This window comes from Gigantopelta aegis, chromosome 6 (genome assembly GCF_016097555.1).
Source record: "Gigantopelta aegis isolate Gae_Host chromosome 6, Gae_host_genome, whole genome shotgun sequence".
NCBI classification, from domain to species: domain Eukaryota; kingdom Metazoa; phylum Mollusca; class Gastropoda; order Neomphalida; family Peltospiridae; genus Gigantopelta; species Gigantopelta aegis.
In genome coordinates this window covers 86,963,108-86,982,493 of record NC_054704.1, presented here as the reverse complement: position 1 = coordinate 86,982,493, position 19,386 = coordinate 86,963,108, and the positions used below count along the sequence as shown (strand labels likewise).

The window sequence follows — 19,386 nt, the reverse complement described above, 5'->3', positions numbered from 1 at the left end:
CAGTGGCCATGATGTCAATAACAAATGACAAGTTTCTCTGATGTGTATATTCATAGTCCTCAGTCCTAATGCTAGTCACATATCCACCGATTTTGGATAAGGCGCCTGTACTGCAAGGCTGCCGTGGCTATCCTGTGGGTGCCTTGACATTCTATTCTTGCCGTAGGGCGCATTGGAAGCTTTTAGCGTGGATGTAAAAGTTCCTGATGTGTCATAGAAATTTTCATTGGCCGTAAACCCGTAGACATGTTGTATACAGACTTGCACGGGCACCGCACGGGCCCAGTATGGCCCCCGCAACATTCGTATGGATACTGTACAATTTTGGCACTGAATTTCGGGCCCCTCAAATCGTACGGTACCCGTACAATTTCCAAGATCATTGTACGAGTATCTTACGATGTCCGTGCGAGCCCCTCATACTGGTATCTCACGGCTCCTGTCCGACTGTTGTGCGGCGTCCATATGATTATCCTGCGGTACCCTTGCAGCTTACTCACTGGCGCCTTGCGATTGCAGTCAGGAAAACTTAAAAAGGCACCACGCGGGCCCCGCTGAATATGTGACTGCTACACATGGATACCGCAGACTCCTGCAATACCCCCGAAATCATAGAAATATGCCGTAGGTAGAAAGATTGGTATGGGGCCTGGTGGATATGTGACTGCAGCATAACTCTTTGAGTGGCTGGCTTTTCTCTGGGCTGGTCATCATCCCATTGTTGAATCTCAAAATAATGAAAACCACCAGAAACAAGCCACAGCAAACAATCAGGAAGATAGCGAAGGAGGTGAATATTGTGGAGAAAATGATTGAAATCGCCCTTGATCGTGGCCTCACAACAAAGGACCTTTTAAAATATGATGTCACACCCTCTTCTCTCCTGTTCAGTGACAACAAAATGATGACCAGCCCACCTCTATCAAAACAGGAGGAAATGTTCTGACCTTCAAAAAACAATAAGCTTCTTCTGGAGAAACTAATCTATCATCATTTTCGTGGAAATACTTCTGAATCTCGGCAATACGCCACTTTACTCGACCAGGTAATAAGACACGATGAGAGCTAGCAGTGTATTATGGTTTACATAGACAAAGAAAAAGATCTGGCCCAGCTTCTATCAGCATTTGAAGTAGCTGACCTTCATATACCCATTCATGTCTTGGATTCTCTCGAGGAAGGAAACAAAGTATGTGTTCTAATCTCCATTGAAACATGTAATTGTCGCCCTGCTCTACCACATCCCTGTATTTCTGCAACACGACCTTGATGAGCTGTGGGTACCAACTGGAGTGGGAGATTCCACTCGGTAGGTGTGTGTCCCTTCATATTCTGTTCGACATCCTGGGTCATCAGCACTGTACAGTATTCCCAGCTTTGTACAACCTTACAGGGTGTGACATCACCAGAAAAGTTGGTACGAAGGCAGCTTTGAAAGCAGAACTGGAGAAGTTTCTCAAAAACTTTGGGAGATATTCAACCCTCTCTACAGTCATGATTCGCAATGCTGAGCATTAGTTGGTGAAAATGCTGAGATACCACAACTGTTATACCAGAAATGTCTGTGACCTCCATGCAGAGATTTTCGATTTCAATAAAGGCAGCTCGCTTGACAACCTGCCTTCGGCCAGCCACAGTAATCCTGCCTCATATCCAGCATGTGTTCTATAATGCCCACACCACCATGCATGCCTGAAACCACAAGATTGTGCAATATCGCAGAAAACCCTTGAGGTTAATTGGTCAGTCATATGCTCATGTCATAAGTGTATCAGGTCAATTTGCCCTTGCAGGATGGCTGAGGTCAAATGTTGCAAATTCTGTCGGTGTAAGAAAACATCACTCAATTCCTGTAAAAAAATGTAATTGCCTGATAATATTAGCTGGAGTTCTTCTGTATTTTGGTATGTTTGAAACTTCTGCACTACTAATGTAGTAATCTCACTTAAAATGTTCTTGTAATCTTTAAATAGTAGTATTTAGGACAGTTATCAATGATAAATAATGTTAATTCATGAAAGGTTCATTTGTATTATATTAAACACCATATTATCTGGGATATGGTAGGGAGGAGGAGGGGTGGAGAATTTGTGTATTTGACTCTTTGTTTAAGTGACACTTGAAATGTTCTTCTATATGCGAAGTTATGTCTCATTATATATTTGGCGGCCATTTTGAAATTATGCCAATTAGGTCAACTCTAAAACATCACAGTAATGGTACCAATCAATTATTTGGGGTTAAAAACATATTTATAGACACAAACATTAACTTCTTGTGACACTTACTTTAGGAGATATGGTCATTTGACGAAATGCCTTAAAAGGGTTTATTTCAGGGGTTAGGGATACAATGGGTTCCATGGGTATCATCCAGCAACACGCGGTATCAAATTGAAAACTGTATTGTTCTGAGCACTTAATGAAGAAACTTTTGGCCAATTTGTGGAACTCTGCTTACAGTATTTGTTGACTGAGAAGTCCTTAGACTGAGCTACTTTCAAATTGAAAGCAATTTCAGAGTAAAAATATGTAAAATAAGCTCATTTTGTACCCCAAACCTAGGTTTGTGACAATGAATAATGCTAAAATATAGTTAGTAAAACAAAAACAATTTAGAACAAGAAAATGTAAGTTAACTCTCTAATTATAATGGCACTGAAAGAGAGGCATTCTTACACCAATTTAATCAGACTTCAGACATTCACAACATATCAGTGCCACTGAGAGATACTGGATGTCACTGTCAACAGCTTCATCAGTTCTTATTAGTCCGAGTCTGGAAACGCCAATCATCCTGCCGATGGCAGTCATCCGACGTTTATCGCTAACTGAACAGAATCCAGTGCATACAAAGTAGATATCAGGGTTAATCATGTCAGTCGTGTCAACGTACACAAATCAAACATAAATGACAGAATAAGCAAACAAGTGAGACATTTTAAACAATTCTGCATTGCACGGTTGCTTTTTAATGAGTTAATCGCTCAGCTACACTTTTCTTCCCGGATGCGGATACGGAAGTTGTAAGGAATGACCTTGTTCTGCTTTAGACAATTCCTCCATTATGAGGCGGATCTTGTATCTTACACGGACCTGGACCGACAGTGAATCTAGACTAAAGCACATGTGATATGCTGGACTTCCTCGTTGACAACATATATGTCTAATTTGTGGGTAGGACATATAGACAGAAAATATAAATCCAAATAGGCACCAATTGTGCTCCACTACTCGCCGATTTGCTATTGACTAATTTGGTTAAATCAAAACTTGTAAAGGAATCTGGTCAAAACTTTTAACTTTACTTTCGCTATATTAATGATCTTATATAATTCAATAATAACAGGATTACAGACTACATTCTGTTGTTATACCCATAACAGTCAGAAAAAAAGAAAAAAACCCATCTGAAGGTATTAAATCAGTTTCATATACCTCCATCTATGCATGGAGATTCAAAGCGATACTGGCCCCAAAACTAACAAAAGAGATAACTTCAACTTTCCAACAGCCAATTTTCTCTTTATGTCGAGCAATATACCTTCTACTCCAGCTTTTGGTATTTACACATCACAACTTCTAAGCTGCCTTAAAACATGCTTATTGTACGCATATTTCAAACAATGCCATATTATTTTGCGACAGAAGTTGTTCCATCAGGGTTATGATCTCCACAGACTTCTGGGGGCAGTCAAAACGTTTTATGGTATATATTTGGCGGCTGTATCTACTAAATACGATGAATCACTGACCAAAATGATGGCTGATACTATTTCACAATTTGAATTTGATGTTTTCATCTTTGGTGAAACATTTTCCTATTGTTTTAGATGAAGTGACGGACTTGACAGTTGAGGCGGCAGTACTTTCGCCAACACCTGCATGGTATCATCCCTGTTTTGACAGTGATTCATGAGTGCATGTCATCACAACTATAATTGTTCAAATGAGCGCTATCCTTTCCCAGTTTTGATTTAGTAAACGTCTGGGAGTGGCAGTCCTCTTTGTGGCGGTGCAAGGATGAAATCTCCAGTAAAGGCTCTCCTCAAGAATGGCTGTCCTCCTATAGACGAGGATGGAGATTCACGGAATCAGCCACTATTTTGCCAAATACCCATTTGACTTTGCATTGTGCAGAGATACGGTCTCTTCACTGAGATATTTAAATGCTAGGCGTACACATATTGATTAACGCGGACTCTACTGTGACCAGTCGTCTGAAAATGTGCGCTAGCACACACACACACGCGCACACACACACACACACGCACACACACAGAGAGAGAGAGAGAGAGAGAGAGAGAGAGAGAGAGAGAGAGAGAGAGAGAGAGAGAGAGAGACATAGCGAGACAGACAGAGACAGAGACACATACACACACAGACACACACACACATGACCACACACACACACGCACACACACACACACACGCACACACACAGAGAGAGAGAGAGAGAGAGAGACATAGCGAGACAGACAGAGACAGAGACACATACACACACAGACACACACACACATGACCACACAAACACACGTACACACACGCACAGATACACACAAAGGCACACACGCGCGCACACACACACACATACACAAAGAGACACACACAGAGATGCACGCACACACACACACACACGCACAGACACGCACACACACACAGGCGCGCGCGCACACACGCACACATACAGACGCACGTGCACACACACAGATACGCACACACAAACACAAACAGACACGCATACACACAGGTACACACAGACACACACACACATACATACGTACACAGACGCACGCACACACATACACACACAGAGAGAGACACACACATACATACACACAGACGCACGCACACACATAATCACACACACGCGCACACGCGCGCACACACACACACACGCACACTCACAGACACACACACATACACACGTGCACACACAGACACACACAAACACAGACACACACACACACATACATACACACACGCACATATAGACACACACGCACACATACACACACACACACGCACACATATAGATACACACACAGATACACGCACACAGACAGACACACATACATACACCCACACACAGACACACGTGTACACATACAGACACACACAAACACAGACACACATACATACACACACGCACACACAGACACACGCACACATACACACAAGTACGCACACACGCACACATACAGATACACACACACAGACACACGCACACAGACACAGACACACACACAAATACACCCACACGATGATGATAATGATTATGATGGTGATGGTGATGTTATTATTTAGTGCTGTCTTTCTTGGACTTTATTTTATTTCTGTATACATGCCATGGTACAAAAATATACATAAAACAGTTACTGCGCATTGGTTCCGCCGGATTTACCTGGATTATTATTTAATGATATCCAGTATTGCCACTCTCAAGGGATTACGCTTATTGGTAAGTCAGACGTTTTACTGCAGGTTAGATCAAGGCGGTACCTACCTAAAATAAGTGGGGGGTGGGTGGAGTGAAGGGAGAATAAGGGTAAAAAAATATTGTTTTCTTTAGTTAGACATAAATGCACTTGGGAATTAAAATGACATTTTTCGTATTATTCTGGTGGGGTAATTGATTCCCTTGCCCCTCCCCCCCCCCCCCCCCCCCCCTCCTTTGTCTGCATCGCCGACAACTGCGATTATCGTCCATAGGTAACCAGTGTGACTGGAAGCACAAGCAGGTGCTAATTACAGTGGTTATTAATGAACGTACACGGATCGCCCCTACACTACCTACTCACCCACCCGGTTTATCCACTTGCATAGCTTTGGATTATTAAAGCCTGTCATGGAATATTTAACAGGAAAAACCGTGTGTTTCTGGTTTAGAGAATAGAGTGACGGATATTTTTATGTTTTGCTGGGACTATGTCAACCAAATGGTGCAGTCCGCGTCATGTTGCAAACCTTTATCCCACAGATAGCCAGAAATCAGCCTACAAGTCCAGCACGAAGTCAAGTTCTGTTAGAAAGACGCACGTGGTCCAACATGATCAGGTTAGAGTGCTCGGTATTCCGTGACTATCATAAATAGCATTTATAATATTCTAGTAGTCTCACGTAACTCTACAGATAGTTTACCTGTGCTCGTGTTTATGATATAAATACACACGGCACTGTTTGTTTAAGGTGATACTCAAAGAAATTGTCGTCTGTATATCTGATATGCCATGTGAAGATAAATTTATTTAAGATTATTGCATATTTGTCAATCTACTTCATGTATTACGGAATAAATCGAGGACTGACAACCAGAAATAGTTTTGTCCAGAGTTGTGGTTTTCAGGTAAACATTTTCGTTTAAAAAACCTAAAAATTTCGAAAAGAAAGCAATTCAAATTATACTAAAAGGCAAAAGTCATTGTGACACACAAAAGACAAAGATAATTGATGATAAGTTTTTACTGCCGTGTATGAAACGTTATAATATGGAAAGAGAAATGTCCGAAGGTATGGAAATGAGCAATAGTCCACGAAAAGGGCGCACCTGCCATATGCAAATGAGCCACATCACTAGAAGGAAGGAAGGAAATGGTTTATTTAACGACGCATTCAACACATTTCATTTACGGTTATATGGCGTCGGACATATGGTTATGGACCACACAGATATTGAGGGAGGAAACTCGCTGTCGCCACTTCATGGGCTACTCTTTTCGATTAGCAGCAAAGGATCTTTTATATGCACTATCCTATAGACACGGCCTTTGATATACCAGTCGTGGTGCACTGGCTGGAGCGAGAAATAGCCCAATGGGCCCACTGACGAGGATCGATCCCAAATCGACCGCGCATCAAGCAAGCGCTTTACCACTGGGCTACATCTCATCCTTCATCACTAGAGGGGGTCCAGAATGAAGTTCACACAGTCCACCTTGAGCATTGATACAGGCCTGGCACCGTCGTCTCATTGAGGCCACTAAACGCTGGAGAAAGGGATGGTACGGGCTGTGAGGGTTGCTGGCTGAAACCTGTTTCGCAGATGTGTGGTTCGGATCCATTTGTCTTGGCGAGGGGTTGTCACGAGTGGTCGGCCGCTACGGGTACGGTCCCTGACCTGGTTGTTTTGTTGATATCGTTGCCATAAATGCTATATGGTGTTTCTGTGGACGTTAAATTGACGTGCGATGTCACACTGCGATGTCCCAGGTTCAAATATCCTTATGACTAGCCATCTGTCATTTTCACTGAGGCGTGGCATGACGAAATTGCATCAAACAGTTCACTAATGGTGTTTTTCTGACTTCTGGACTTCTGAAGGCTGCACAGAGTGGCAATGATTTGCAACTGAATGTCTGGCCTTTTATGGTGAACTCTGGACATCATTTCTCCCGAATATTCCATGTTTTTTGCACAAAGCATGCAATTGCTACAACTGCTTGGCTACATTTCTTTGTGCTGTCTCATGCACATTTTCTTGGGTTTAAATCCATTCACAAATTTATTCCTCCAAACAATCCATGTCACAATAACTTTTGCCTTTGAGTATATGTAGTTTTCTATCCATTCTATTACATGTAAATCCCAAAATTAATTACATAAAAACAACAAAATAGTGAACTACTGTCTTTTTGTAATGCGTGGATATAACCAGTTTTAGCTGCCTGTCCTCGAAATGTTATTTAGAATAGAAATATGCCATGGGAGGAATCTCTGGCGTGCCCAAAGGAGAAATGCTTCAACCTTAATTGGACATGACATTGTTAAATAGTATCCGCCCATTTGAAGATATATGTGTCATAGGTCGATAAAATGTGTTTTTAAAACACTAATTATAATCATTCATTTCATTTCAACTTATTTTATAAGGTTCAAGCACGCTGTCCTGAGCACACGCACATCAGCTAACTGGGCTGTCTGTCCAGGACAGTGGGTTAGTGGTTAGTAAGAGAGAAGAGGGTATAGTGGTCTTACACCTACCCATCGAGTCGTTAAAACTCGCTTATTTCAACTTATTTTCGTGCTTATATCCAATTAAGGTTCAAGCATACCTCAGCTATCTGTCCAGGATAGTGGGTTAGTTGTTTAGTGGTTAGTGGTAGTGGCATTACACCTAACCATTGAGCTCTCAAGAACTCGCTCTGGGTTGGAGCCGGTACCGGGCTGCGAACCCTGTACCTACCAGCCTGTAATCCGATGGCTTAACCACAACGCCACCGAGGCCGGGTACTGTTAATCCAGAACTTCTTGAAATCTAAATTGTTCTCAACATTTGTACTTAATTGTCAGTTATTATGGAATGCCTTTGACTGTGTATAAAACATTGTGGATTGTGCATCAGGATCAGGGATAAGGAAGGAAGGAAATGTTTTATTTAACGACGCACTCAACACATTTTATCTTCGGTTATATGGCGTCGGACATGTATATGGACCACACAGATACTGAGAGAGGAAACCTGCTTCATGGGCTACTCTTCTTCTATTAGCAGCAAGGGTTTTTTATGCATCATTTCACAGACACCTTGGTCTTTGCTACACCAGTTTTGGAGCATTGGCTGGAACGAGAAATAGCCCAATGGGCCCACCGACGGGAATTGATCCTAGATCGATCACGCATCAGGCGAGCGCTGTACTACTGAGCTACGTCCCGTTCCACGAGGATCAGGAATACTTAAACATTATATACATGCATTGACACATTTAAAATTGTACGTTGATATATATACTCTTCAAAAAAAGTAGGGGAACCTGAAATATTAATGTTAATATCAACTATTAGACCGAACATACGTTTTGACCACAGACATCCTAGTAAAGAATGTTCAGCGCTGTTTATTAACAAACCGAAACACATTTCATAATTTGCACATGCATCACGCAGTTGCCCCGTACGTGCTGTGTCATTCTCGATTTTGACACAATTTCCAGGAAGGTCCATTATTCACTGTGGAACATTATTTCTGTCAATCGTTTTCATTCTGTTGATCATACAGTTGTTATTGTTTTGTTTTTAGTCATTTTTATTGTTTGAATTTGCCATTTACTGATAAAAAAACCCCGTCAACTTTCAAATTTCACTTCTGACCCCAATCGTCCTTCAAGATCTTTGGTGGTCATAAAACCTACTGTAATATTGAACTACCGGTTGTAGTGTTTGCCCAGTTAATTCACTATTATCATATAACCATTCCCCACAGCTAATATACCTTACAATTTTGGCAATTGTAAATTCTTATTAGAGTTCCCCTACTTTTTTTGAAAGAAAGAAATAAATGTTTTATTTAAGGAAGTTATTAACTTTTACATTTCACAAGGTAGTCCTGTGTATGTTTGCTTTTTGGATGCGAAAAAAGCCTTTGACCGAGTAAATCACTGGACATTATATATGACACTTTTGAAAAAAGGCGTGCCTACTTTTGTAGTTCGCTTTCTCAAAGCATGGTATTTAACCCAATTGTTTAGTGTAAAATGGGGTGCATATATTTCCTGTAACAAATGGCGTCCGTCAAGGTGGGGTAATGTCACCCTTATTATTTAATATATATATTGATGACCTTAACCTACAGTTGTCAAAATGTGCAGTTGGGTGTAATGTTGGTGGGGTGTTTCTAAATAACTTCAGTTTTGCTGATGATATGTCACTTCTTTGCCCATCTATTTCTGCATTAAGAAAAATGTTAACGATTTGCGAGAAATTTGCAGAAGATTATGATATTATATATAATACAATGAAAACTGTTTGTATGTATATTGAGCCAGAAACTCTGAAGTTGATCAATGTGCCTTCGATATATTTGTGTGGTGATGTACTGAAATTTGTTGACAACTATAAATATCTAGGTCATATTATATGCAAAAACATGAAAGACGATAAAGACATTAAACGAAAGTATAGAGCCCTTTGTGTACGTGCAAACATGTTGTTGCGGCGATTTGCAAAATGTTCAGAATCTGTTAAAACACAATTATTTGTGAGTTATTGTAGTAATTTGTACGCGGGTGCATTATGGGTGAAATTTACGCAGGATACCATGAAGGATCTTAACATATGTTATAATAATGCATACCGATGGATGATCGGACAACGACGACCATACAGTGCCAGCAAGATGTTTGTCAGTCATCGAGTAAAAAGCTTTGGCGCTTTACTTCGCTCAACAGCATATTCGCTGAAGAGCAGAATCGAAACAACTTCAAACGACCTACTTGCCCACCTGCGGTGTACAACTGTGTACGTCAAATCTGTATGTGTAAATCGCTGGCACAAGCTGCTGTATATTATGTAATCAGTTTTGTATGTGATGTTTATATATGTTCTATGGATCTCTGATCTGAAATAAAAATCTATTATTATTATTATTAACGACGCACTCAACACATTTTATTTACGGTTATATGGCGTCAGACATATGGTCAAGGACCACACAGATTGCGAGAGGAAACCCGCTGTCGCCACTAAATGTAGCTCTGGTAACTGTAAATTAAACGTAAATATGGTCAAAAAAAAGAAGAAAAAAGTTTGTTTTATTTAACGACGCCATTGATTTTTTATCTTATCATCGGCTATTGGACGTCAAACATATGGTCATTTTGACATTGTTTTTTTTTAGAGGAAAGCCGCTGTCGCCACACAGGCTACTCTTTTACGACAGGCAGCAAGGGATCTTTTATTTGCACTTCCCATAGGCAGGATAGCACAAACCATGGCCTTTATTGAACCAGTTATGGATCACTGGTCGGTGCAAGTGGTTTACACCTACCCATTGAGCCTTGCAGAGCACTCACTCAGGGTTTGGAGTCGGTATCTGGATTAAAAATCCCATGCCTCGACTGGGATCCGAACCCAGTACCTACCAGCCTATAGACCGATGGCCTAATCACGACGCCACCGAGGCTGGTACCTTTTTTGAAGAATATATATTATATATTTCAACGAGAGCTCTGGTAACTGTAAATTAAACGTAAATATGGTCAGAACTCTATTTACATGTCTCTATCCACTCACAGGGCGGGACGTTGCCCAGTGGTAAAGCGCTTGCCTGGTGTGCGATGGGTTTAAGATCGACCCCCCCCCCCCCCCCCCCCCCCCCCGCCCCGCTCATCGCTAACTCACTGGGTTATTTCTTGTTCCAGACAGGGCACCAGGACTGGTATACCAAAGGCCGTGTTATGTGCCTGTCTGTGGGATGGTACATATAAAAGATCCCTTGCTACTAATCGAAAAATGTAGCGGGTTTCCTTTATAAGACTATGTCAGAATTACCAAATGTTTGACATACAATAGCTGAATATATACTGAACAAAAAAAGAAACTTCCGATTTGTACATATAGTATTTGTTGTGTTAAAGAATTCATTGTGTAATGAAATTATATAGGTAGTATTAGCCTTGAGCTGTATTATCAGGATTCATGAATTTTATCGATTATTTTTGCACTGTTAATCGTCGACAACGTGAAATTCAATTTGCACGTGCATGCATGGTTCGACATGTCCCGTGTAGTATTCGGTCAATTTGTTTACTTGTCTTACTGACATTGTTGTCAAGTGAACGAAAACGGTGTTAAATTTGTACAAAAAATAACGTTTTTTACATTGTAGCATTTTTAGTATGCCAATAATTTACGCGAACGGGCGATTGGCATGCTTGATGTTGGCATGTCGACAGAAGACGTTGCAAGGCATGTTGGGAGTTCTAGTCGAGCGATACGAAATCTTCGCGTAAGATTTCGAACGACAGGAAGCACCAACGACTTGCCACGTCGTGGACGTCCGCGTGTTACAACGCGTGGTCAAGACCGCTATATCATGAACACGCATTTGCGCAATCGATTCCAAACTGCCACTGCTACTGCTGCTAACACACCTGGGCTTCATAATAACCGAATCAGTGGCAAAACTGTTCGTAATCGTCTGCGGGAGAACGGTTTATATGCACGACGTCCTTACGTCGGATGCGTTTTAACGCAACGTCATCGTCTAAATCGTCTTAATTGGGCACGTGTACACACTCGTTGGATACGGCGATGCTGGAATACCATTCTTTTTTCGGATGAATCCAGATTTTCTTTACAACGTGGTGATGGTAAGGTGTGTGTCTACCGTAGGAGAAATGAACGCTATGCTGACTGTTGTGTTCTTGAACGGGTGGGGGTTGTGTCATGGTCTGGGCAGCCATTGCCCATGGCTATCATTCACCACTAGTCGTCAATGATGGCAATTTAAATGCTCAACGTTACCGCGATGGCATTCTCGCTCATCACGTCATTCCTCTGTTCCATAACAACGCCAACATCTCGATTTTTCAGCATGATAATGCCACCTCTCATACAGCTAGAGACACTGTAAATTTTCTTATTACAAATAACATTGATTTCATTGATGACTGGCCCGCTAAAATTCCTGATCTCAACCCCATCGAGCATGTCTGGGATAGTCTGTACAGACTATTGAGGCGTCGTCCCAACCCACCCGCTAACGTCAACGAACTTCGTCAAGCGCTCATTCAGGAATGGAACAATATTCCACAGGCAGAAATTAACACTTTAGTCAATTCTATGCGCCTGCAATGCACTGCAGTGGTCAATTCAAGAGGTGGTCATACCCGTTATTAAGTGGGTGTTTTTTTTTTTAACCCCTACCACACTTGGTCAAAATGTCTCCCAGTTTCTGTTAACCTATGGCCATGATTTTGACACCAAACGATGCATCATGGAACACTCTTTAAACGCATATATAACAATTATTCCCCCGGTTTGTTTTCATCAAGTTATGTTCAAGCAAAGTTAGCGGAAGTTTCTTATTTTGTTCAGTATATATGTTTGTAAACCACCTCAATGCATCATCGTTTGGTGATCTGAGAGAAATAAAGTTCTGATATTTCTGATTAATAAATCAATGTTCTCTAGTGGTGTCAAATAATTATCCACTCACGGTTCAGGTACGTCCGTCTTGGACACTGCTTCTGATAAGGGAGCAATTAAGAATATGTTTATTTAATAAGGGGAGGTAAATATAATACAATTTATCAAAACATGAATATTATATCATTATGTCATTTTATTTCACCCGACCGGCTTCGGTGGCGTAGTGGTTAGGCCATCGGTCTACAGGCTCGTAGGTACTGGGTTCGGATCCCAATCGAGGCATGGGATTTTTAATCCAGATACCGACTCCAAACCCTGAGTGAGTGCTGCGCAAGGCTCAATGGGTAGGTGTAAACCACTTGCACCGACCAGTGATCCATAACTGGTTCAACAAAGGCCATGGTTTGTGCTATCCTGCCTATGGGAAGCGCAAATAAAAGATCCCTTGCTGCTAATCGAAAAGAGTAGCCTATGTAGTGGCGACAGCGGGTTTCCTCTTAAAATCTGTGGTCCTTGACCATATGTCTGACGCCATATAACCGTAAATAAAATGTGTTGAGTGCGTCGTTAAATAAAACATTTCTTTCTTTCTTTTTTATTTCACCCCTGATTGAAGTCGGGTTTTGTAACAGGGATTAACTATTATAATAATAATAAAATCAAATAAAATTGCTATACATTATCGTCATGAAATTTCTGGGTATGGCCTTATGGAACTGTATGCAACCACAGTCAACAGGAGGTATGGGGGGGGGGGGGGGGCTTCCCCAGAAAGAAAATGTATTAAGTTTAGGGTTAGGGTTAAGAAAATTATAAGAGTAATTAATTTTGTCAAAAGTAAAAAAAAAAAAATCTGCAAATATTTTGGGTATGGCGCCATACCCGTTTTACCCTCTGGCAGAAACCCTGATTGTAATAAATAACTAAAAATTAATCTATCTTTCACATAAGATTTCCATAATTAACTAGATAATATCACAATTGTAATGTGCTGTCACTAGGTTTACTCAACAATTATGGGTAACAAATAGAAAACAACTGTAAATAAATACATACTATAATGTTGTATGATGTCATAACGAATAATGATATAAAATATATCTTTCTTCTTCAAAACCCACAATTAGGCAGCCGAATGGAACGACCGAACATATTGGATATGGGTAATGTTTCCAACAGATTTATCGATGTGTATCGAAGAAGTTAGTTCGCTATGGTGTGGGGAAGAGCTCTCCGGGTATTCAAGTAAGCTCGGTAACTAATCGCCAGTTAAAGCTTGTTGATCCATGCTGCTCTTAACCCAACCACCTTTTATGTCGAATAATAACGACTAAACCGTGCGCTGTTGAAATTGGTCGACTAAAGCGGTTTCCTTTGTCGGCGATTAATATGAACTGCTTCGTGATTCTTCACCCACTAACGAAATCAAAATTGCTAAACAACAGAAGGATATGGAAGAATGATATGACACGTGATGCTAGAAATGCGAGCAAACAGAGGTTTTGTTACGCTACAAAAATAAAATAGCTCACATATACAATGAAATAAGTTGTTCTGTTCTCTCAAGCACAAGGTACTTCAAGTCGCAGGTGGAACCATTGTAACAAGGAACAGCTACATACATAATAACTGCCATAGAGATTGGTCATCTAACAACATGTGCCAACTGTTTTGATTGGTTCATGAATATCTCATTTAAAAATGTTACAGTGTTGTCTTCAATGGATCATAAGCACATAGTTGATTATACTGATTTATCAGTGACACACAGAGTATCGCTGTCATACGGATATACGTGAACAGCCGAAATGGTGTGATTCTTTTGATGAGAATAAAAAATACTTCTGGCAAGCTAGAACCATGTTTGGAAATGGAGAAAAACGCAATGACGGAAATCAACATGGAGTAAACGTAAGTTCACTGTACAGTACAATACAATACAATACAATACAATATTTTATTACCTTAAAATTAATTTGTTTTACATCGACAGAGCACATGATGCATATAAGAAAATGACATAAAACAGACAACAAACACACTAGATACACATACTATATTAATACCGATACAATGTCATATTCCAACATATGGCCAAACGTGCTTAAGACGCCACCTTTATTAACCAGTCAACTATCTTAAGATACCACCTCTTAAACTACCCCAGACCTCTAAAATATTGTATGGTTCTTGTTGTTGAAACATAACAATTCCTTTTTAAAATATTCATTTCTGTACGTGCAGTAAGTTCTTGGTTGTCTTAACGTTTATAGAAACTCAACTTGGTTATTCAAGGTATTGTCTTGGTGTGATCATTTGTGGTTTTGTAAGTATTGTTAGTATTAATATATCCTAATGATCATAACACTTCCAATGACCACCAACATAAGTATAGTCTAGTCTTCGGATGGAATTAAAAACATTTGTGTTGTGCATGATGATAATCAGATGAATTTGCAGGTGATAATAGACCCAGAAGCAAATTTCAAAGGAATAGATGTGAACAAGATTCCTGTTTGGGGCAAAAAAACTAGTTCAGACAAAAATACTACAGAGGAGCAGACGAAACTGTATATGATAAAAACATCAGAAATAAATCTGAAAGGACTACATGTGAACAAGATTCTTCTTTGAGACAAACCGGCCTCAGTGGCGTCGTGGCAGGCCATCGGTCTACAGGCTGGTAGGTACTGGGTTCGGATCCCAGTCGAGGCATGGAATTTTTAATCCAGATACCGACTCCAAACCCTGAGTGAGTGCTCCGCAAGGCTCAATGGGTAGGTGTAAACCACTTGCACCGACCAGTGATCCATAACTGGTTCAACAAAGGCCATGGTTTGTGTTATCCTGCCTGTGGGAAGCGCAAATAAAAGATCCCTTGCTGCCTGTCGTAAAAAGAGTAGCCTATGTGGCGACAGCGGGTTTCCTCTAAAAAAATCTGTGTGGTCCTTAACCATATGTCTGACGCCATATAACCGTAAATAAAATGTGTTGAGTGCGTCGTTAAATAAAACACTTCTTTCTTTCTTTCTTCTTTGAGACAAGAAACCAGGCATAGACAAAAATATCATAGTGATATAGAGGACTGGGTATTTTTAAGTAATCACTTGTCTTATAATGTCCTCTCTATATAGCAGTATTTTGTGTTAAGAATAAACAAATGTTTAACCACACATTGTTGTTAGGGGTTATATGTTTAATAAGAAGTCATCGTTTTAAAAATGCCACCATGTGAATACCTAATATAGAGAGTAGGGGACACGTTATGATATACATTGGGGTGGCCGTAGTCTTAGTATGGAATTATAAGAAATTCAGCTGAACAATTGTGTGTTTGAAGCAAAACTGGATTATAATTTTTTTAATTACTAATGCCATTTAAGAGATTACTATAAGGATACCATATAAATTCACATGCTAAGGAAGCTCAAAACTACTCTCCTTGAACTAGTATCAAGTGTATGATGAGAAGCAAGAGTGATAGCTCCCTTTATATGGCGAGCTTTGCATAAAACTCCCTAGAAAATATCTTGTACGACAATATACACAACCAGAAGAAGGGGTGGATTTATGAATTATGTTTAAATGAGTTATTTCGTTTTGCTTTTAAACAAATGTACATTGATAGTACAGTTTAATGTACGTTTTTAGGTACCGTACAGTAAAAACCACTGATACGTAACAGTAAACTTCAAATTGATTACCCCGTAGAGAGAATAATTAAACATTTAGTCCCGCAGCAGACCATACTTGATTTACTGTTCGAATAGATCTATAAGCTGTCTTAAATTAGAATTCTATTCATGTAACAATCTAGACACTGTACAAGTACGCTGGCATTGTGAGGTTTTGTCTTCGCATGGACGTGTTTTAATGATCAAATATCACGTTGCCAGTCATTTGTAAAGTCATTTAGGACCAACAACGGCCATGGTATATTATTGCAATCTCAGAAGGAATCTGCGACTTACTGTGTGCATGCAATGCTACGAGGTTACAGAAGAAATCTTTTGTGTACAGATAATAAGCAGGATTAATAGCTGCTTTGGCATCTGATGACCTGTAATTTAGTCATGTTTAACGACACGTGAAAGGCAGTATCCGGGGTCATATAGCTTGTTTACAGTGCCCACAAACCCGTTTGTCATATGCATATTTTAACACTTACAGACGGCATTATATTAATCCAGAGTATTAATCTGGATTAATATAATGTCGTCTGTAAGTGTTATAACTCATTGCGTAACACTACACCCAAATAATGAAGACAAATGAGATTAATTCATAGTATTGTCGAGAAAAACTAAATCCATTTCTCCTCATATTCAGTCATGGTTCATTTATTTCACTTCATTATTTATGAATATATGCTTATATCGAATTTAGGTTTTAGCACGCTGACCTGGGCACATATGAGAAATGTAGACTGACCAGGATAGTTGTTAGTGGTTAATACTCGCTCTGGATGAGAGTCAGTACTGGGATTGGAACCCAGCACCTATCAGACTTAGAGCAGATTGTTTACTCACCACACTACCGAGGTCGGTAATTAGTACTGAACAAAAAAAGAAACTTCCGATTTGTACATATAGTATTTGTTGTGTTAAAGAATTCATTGTGTAATGAAATTACATAGGTAGTATTAGCCTTGAGCTGTATTATCAGGATTCATGAATTTTATCGATTATTTTTGCACTGTTAATCGTCGACAACGTGAAATTCAATTTGCACGTGCATGCATGGTTCGACATGTCCCGTGTAGTATTCGGTCAATTTGTTTTACTTGTCTGACTGACATTGTTGTCAAGTGAACAAAAATGCTTCCAAATTTGTAAAAAAAATAACGTTTTTTACATTGTAGCATTTTTAGTATGCCAAGAATACCCAATAATTTACGCGAACGGGCGATTGGCATGTTTGATGCTGGCATGTCGACAGAAGACGTTGCAAGGCATGTTGGGAGTTCTAGTCGAGCGATACGAAATCTTCGCATAAAATTTCGAACGACAGGAAGCACCAACGACTTGCCACGTCGTGGACGTTCGCATGTTACAGCGCGTGGTCAAGACCGCTATATTATGAACACGCATTTGCGCAATCGATTCCAAACTGCCACTGCTACTGCTGCTAACACACCTGGGCTTCATAATGACCGAATCAGTGGGAAAACTGTTCGTAATCGTCTGCAGAAGAACGGTTTACATGCACGACGTCCTTACGTCGGATGCGTTTTAACGCAACGTCATCGTCAAAATCTTCTTAATTGGGCACGGATACGGCGACGCTGGAATACCGTTCTTTTTTCGGATGAATCCAGATTTTCTTTACAACGTGATGATGACAAGGTGCTCGTCTACCGTAGGAGAAATGAACGCTATGCTGACTGTTGTGTTCTTGAACGAGAGGCGTCGTCCCAAACCACCCGCTAACGTCAACGAACTTCGTCAAGCGCTCATTCAGGAATGGAACAATATTCCACAGGCAGAAATCAACACTTTAGTAGTCAATTCTATGCGCCTGCGATGCACTACAGTGGTCAATTCAAGAGGTGGTCATACCCGTTATTAAGTGGGTGGTTTTTTTTTTACCTCCTACCACACTTGGTCGAAATTTCTCACAGTTTCTGTTAACCTATGGCCATGATTTTTGCACCAAATGATGCATCATGGAACACTCTTTAAACGCATATATAATTATTCCTCCGGTTTGTTTTCATCAAGTTATGTTCAAGCAAAGTTAGCGGAAGTTTCTTATTTTGTTCAGTATATATATATAACTATTAGACCGAACATACGTTTTGACTACAGACATCCTAGTAAAGAACGTTCAGGTCTGTTTATCAACACACCGAAACACATTCCATAGTTTGCACATGCATCACGCAGTTGCCCCGTACACGAGCGCGGGGTGTCATTTTCGATTTTGACAATTTCCAGGAAGGTTCATTAATCACTGTTGAACATTATTTCTGTCAATCTTTTTCATTCCGTTGATCATACAGTTGTTATTGTTTTGTGTTTAGTCATTTTTATTGTTTGAATTTGCGATTTACTGATAAAAAAACATCAACTTTCAAATTTCACTTCTGACCCCAATCGTCCTTCAAGATATCTGGTGGTCATCAAACCTACTGTAATACTGAACTGCCGGTTGTAATGTATGCCCAATTAATTCACTATTATCATCTAACCATTCCCCACAGCTAATATACCTTACAATTTTGGCAATTGTAAATTCCCCTACTATTTTGAAGAGTACACACACACACACACACACACACACACACACACACACACACACACACTTTCCTCACAGATATGACAGCATGCAACAGTGGAGAAAGAATTCTTGGAGAAGGCACTCAGTTGATTTACTGAGGGAGATGAACCATACGACCATCACAATTTAAAATACAGTATATTCCCCATAACTAGATTTATATAAGAACACAAAATATATCCAAACACACACACACACACACACACAGACAGAAGGAAGGAAATGTTTTATTTTACGACTC

The 19,386-nt window shown here is 40.1% G+C and overlaps 1 protein-coding gene across 3 annotated transcripts in view; it reads right to left on the bottom strand.

The window, feature by feature from the left end:
- LOC121374145 (transmembrane protein KIAA1109-like) overlaps positions 1-2,995 on the bottom strand; it is an 89,731-nt gene extending 86,736 nt beyond the window's left edge. For all 3 annotated transcript variants that reach the window (XM_041501108.1, XM_041501110.1, XM_041501109.1), the window contains exon 1: positions 2,679-2,995. The gene's annotated coding sequence lies outside the window, so the exon portion shown is untranslated. The remainder of the gene's footprint in view (positions 1-2,678) is intronic.
- Positions 2,996-19,386: the final 16,391 nt, after the last annotated feature.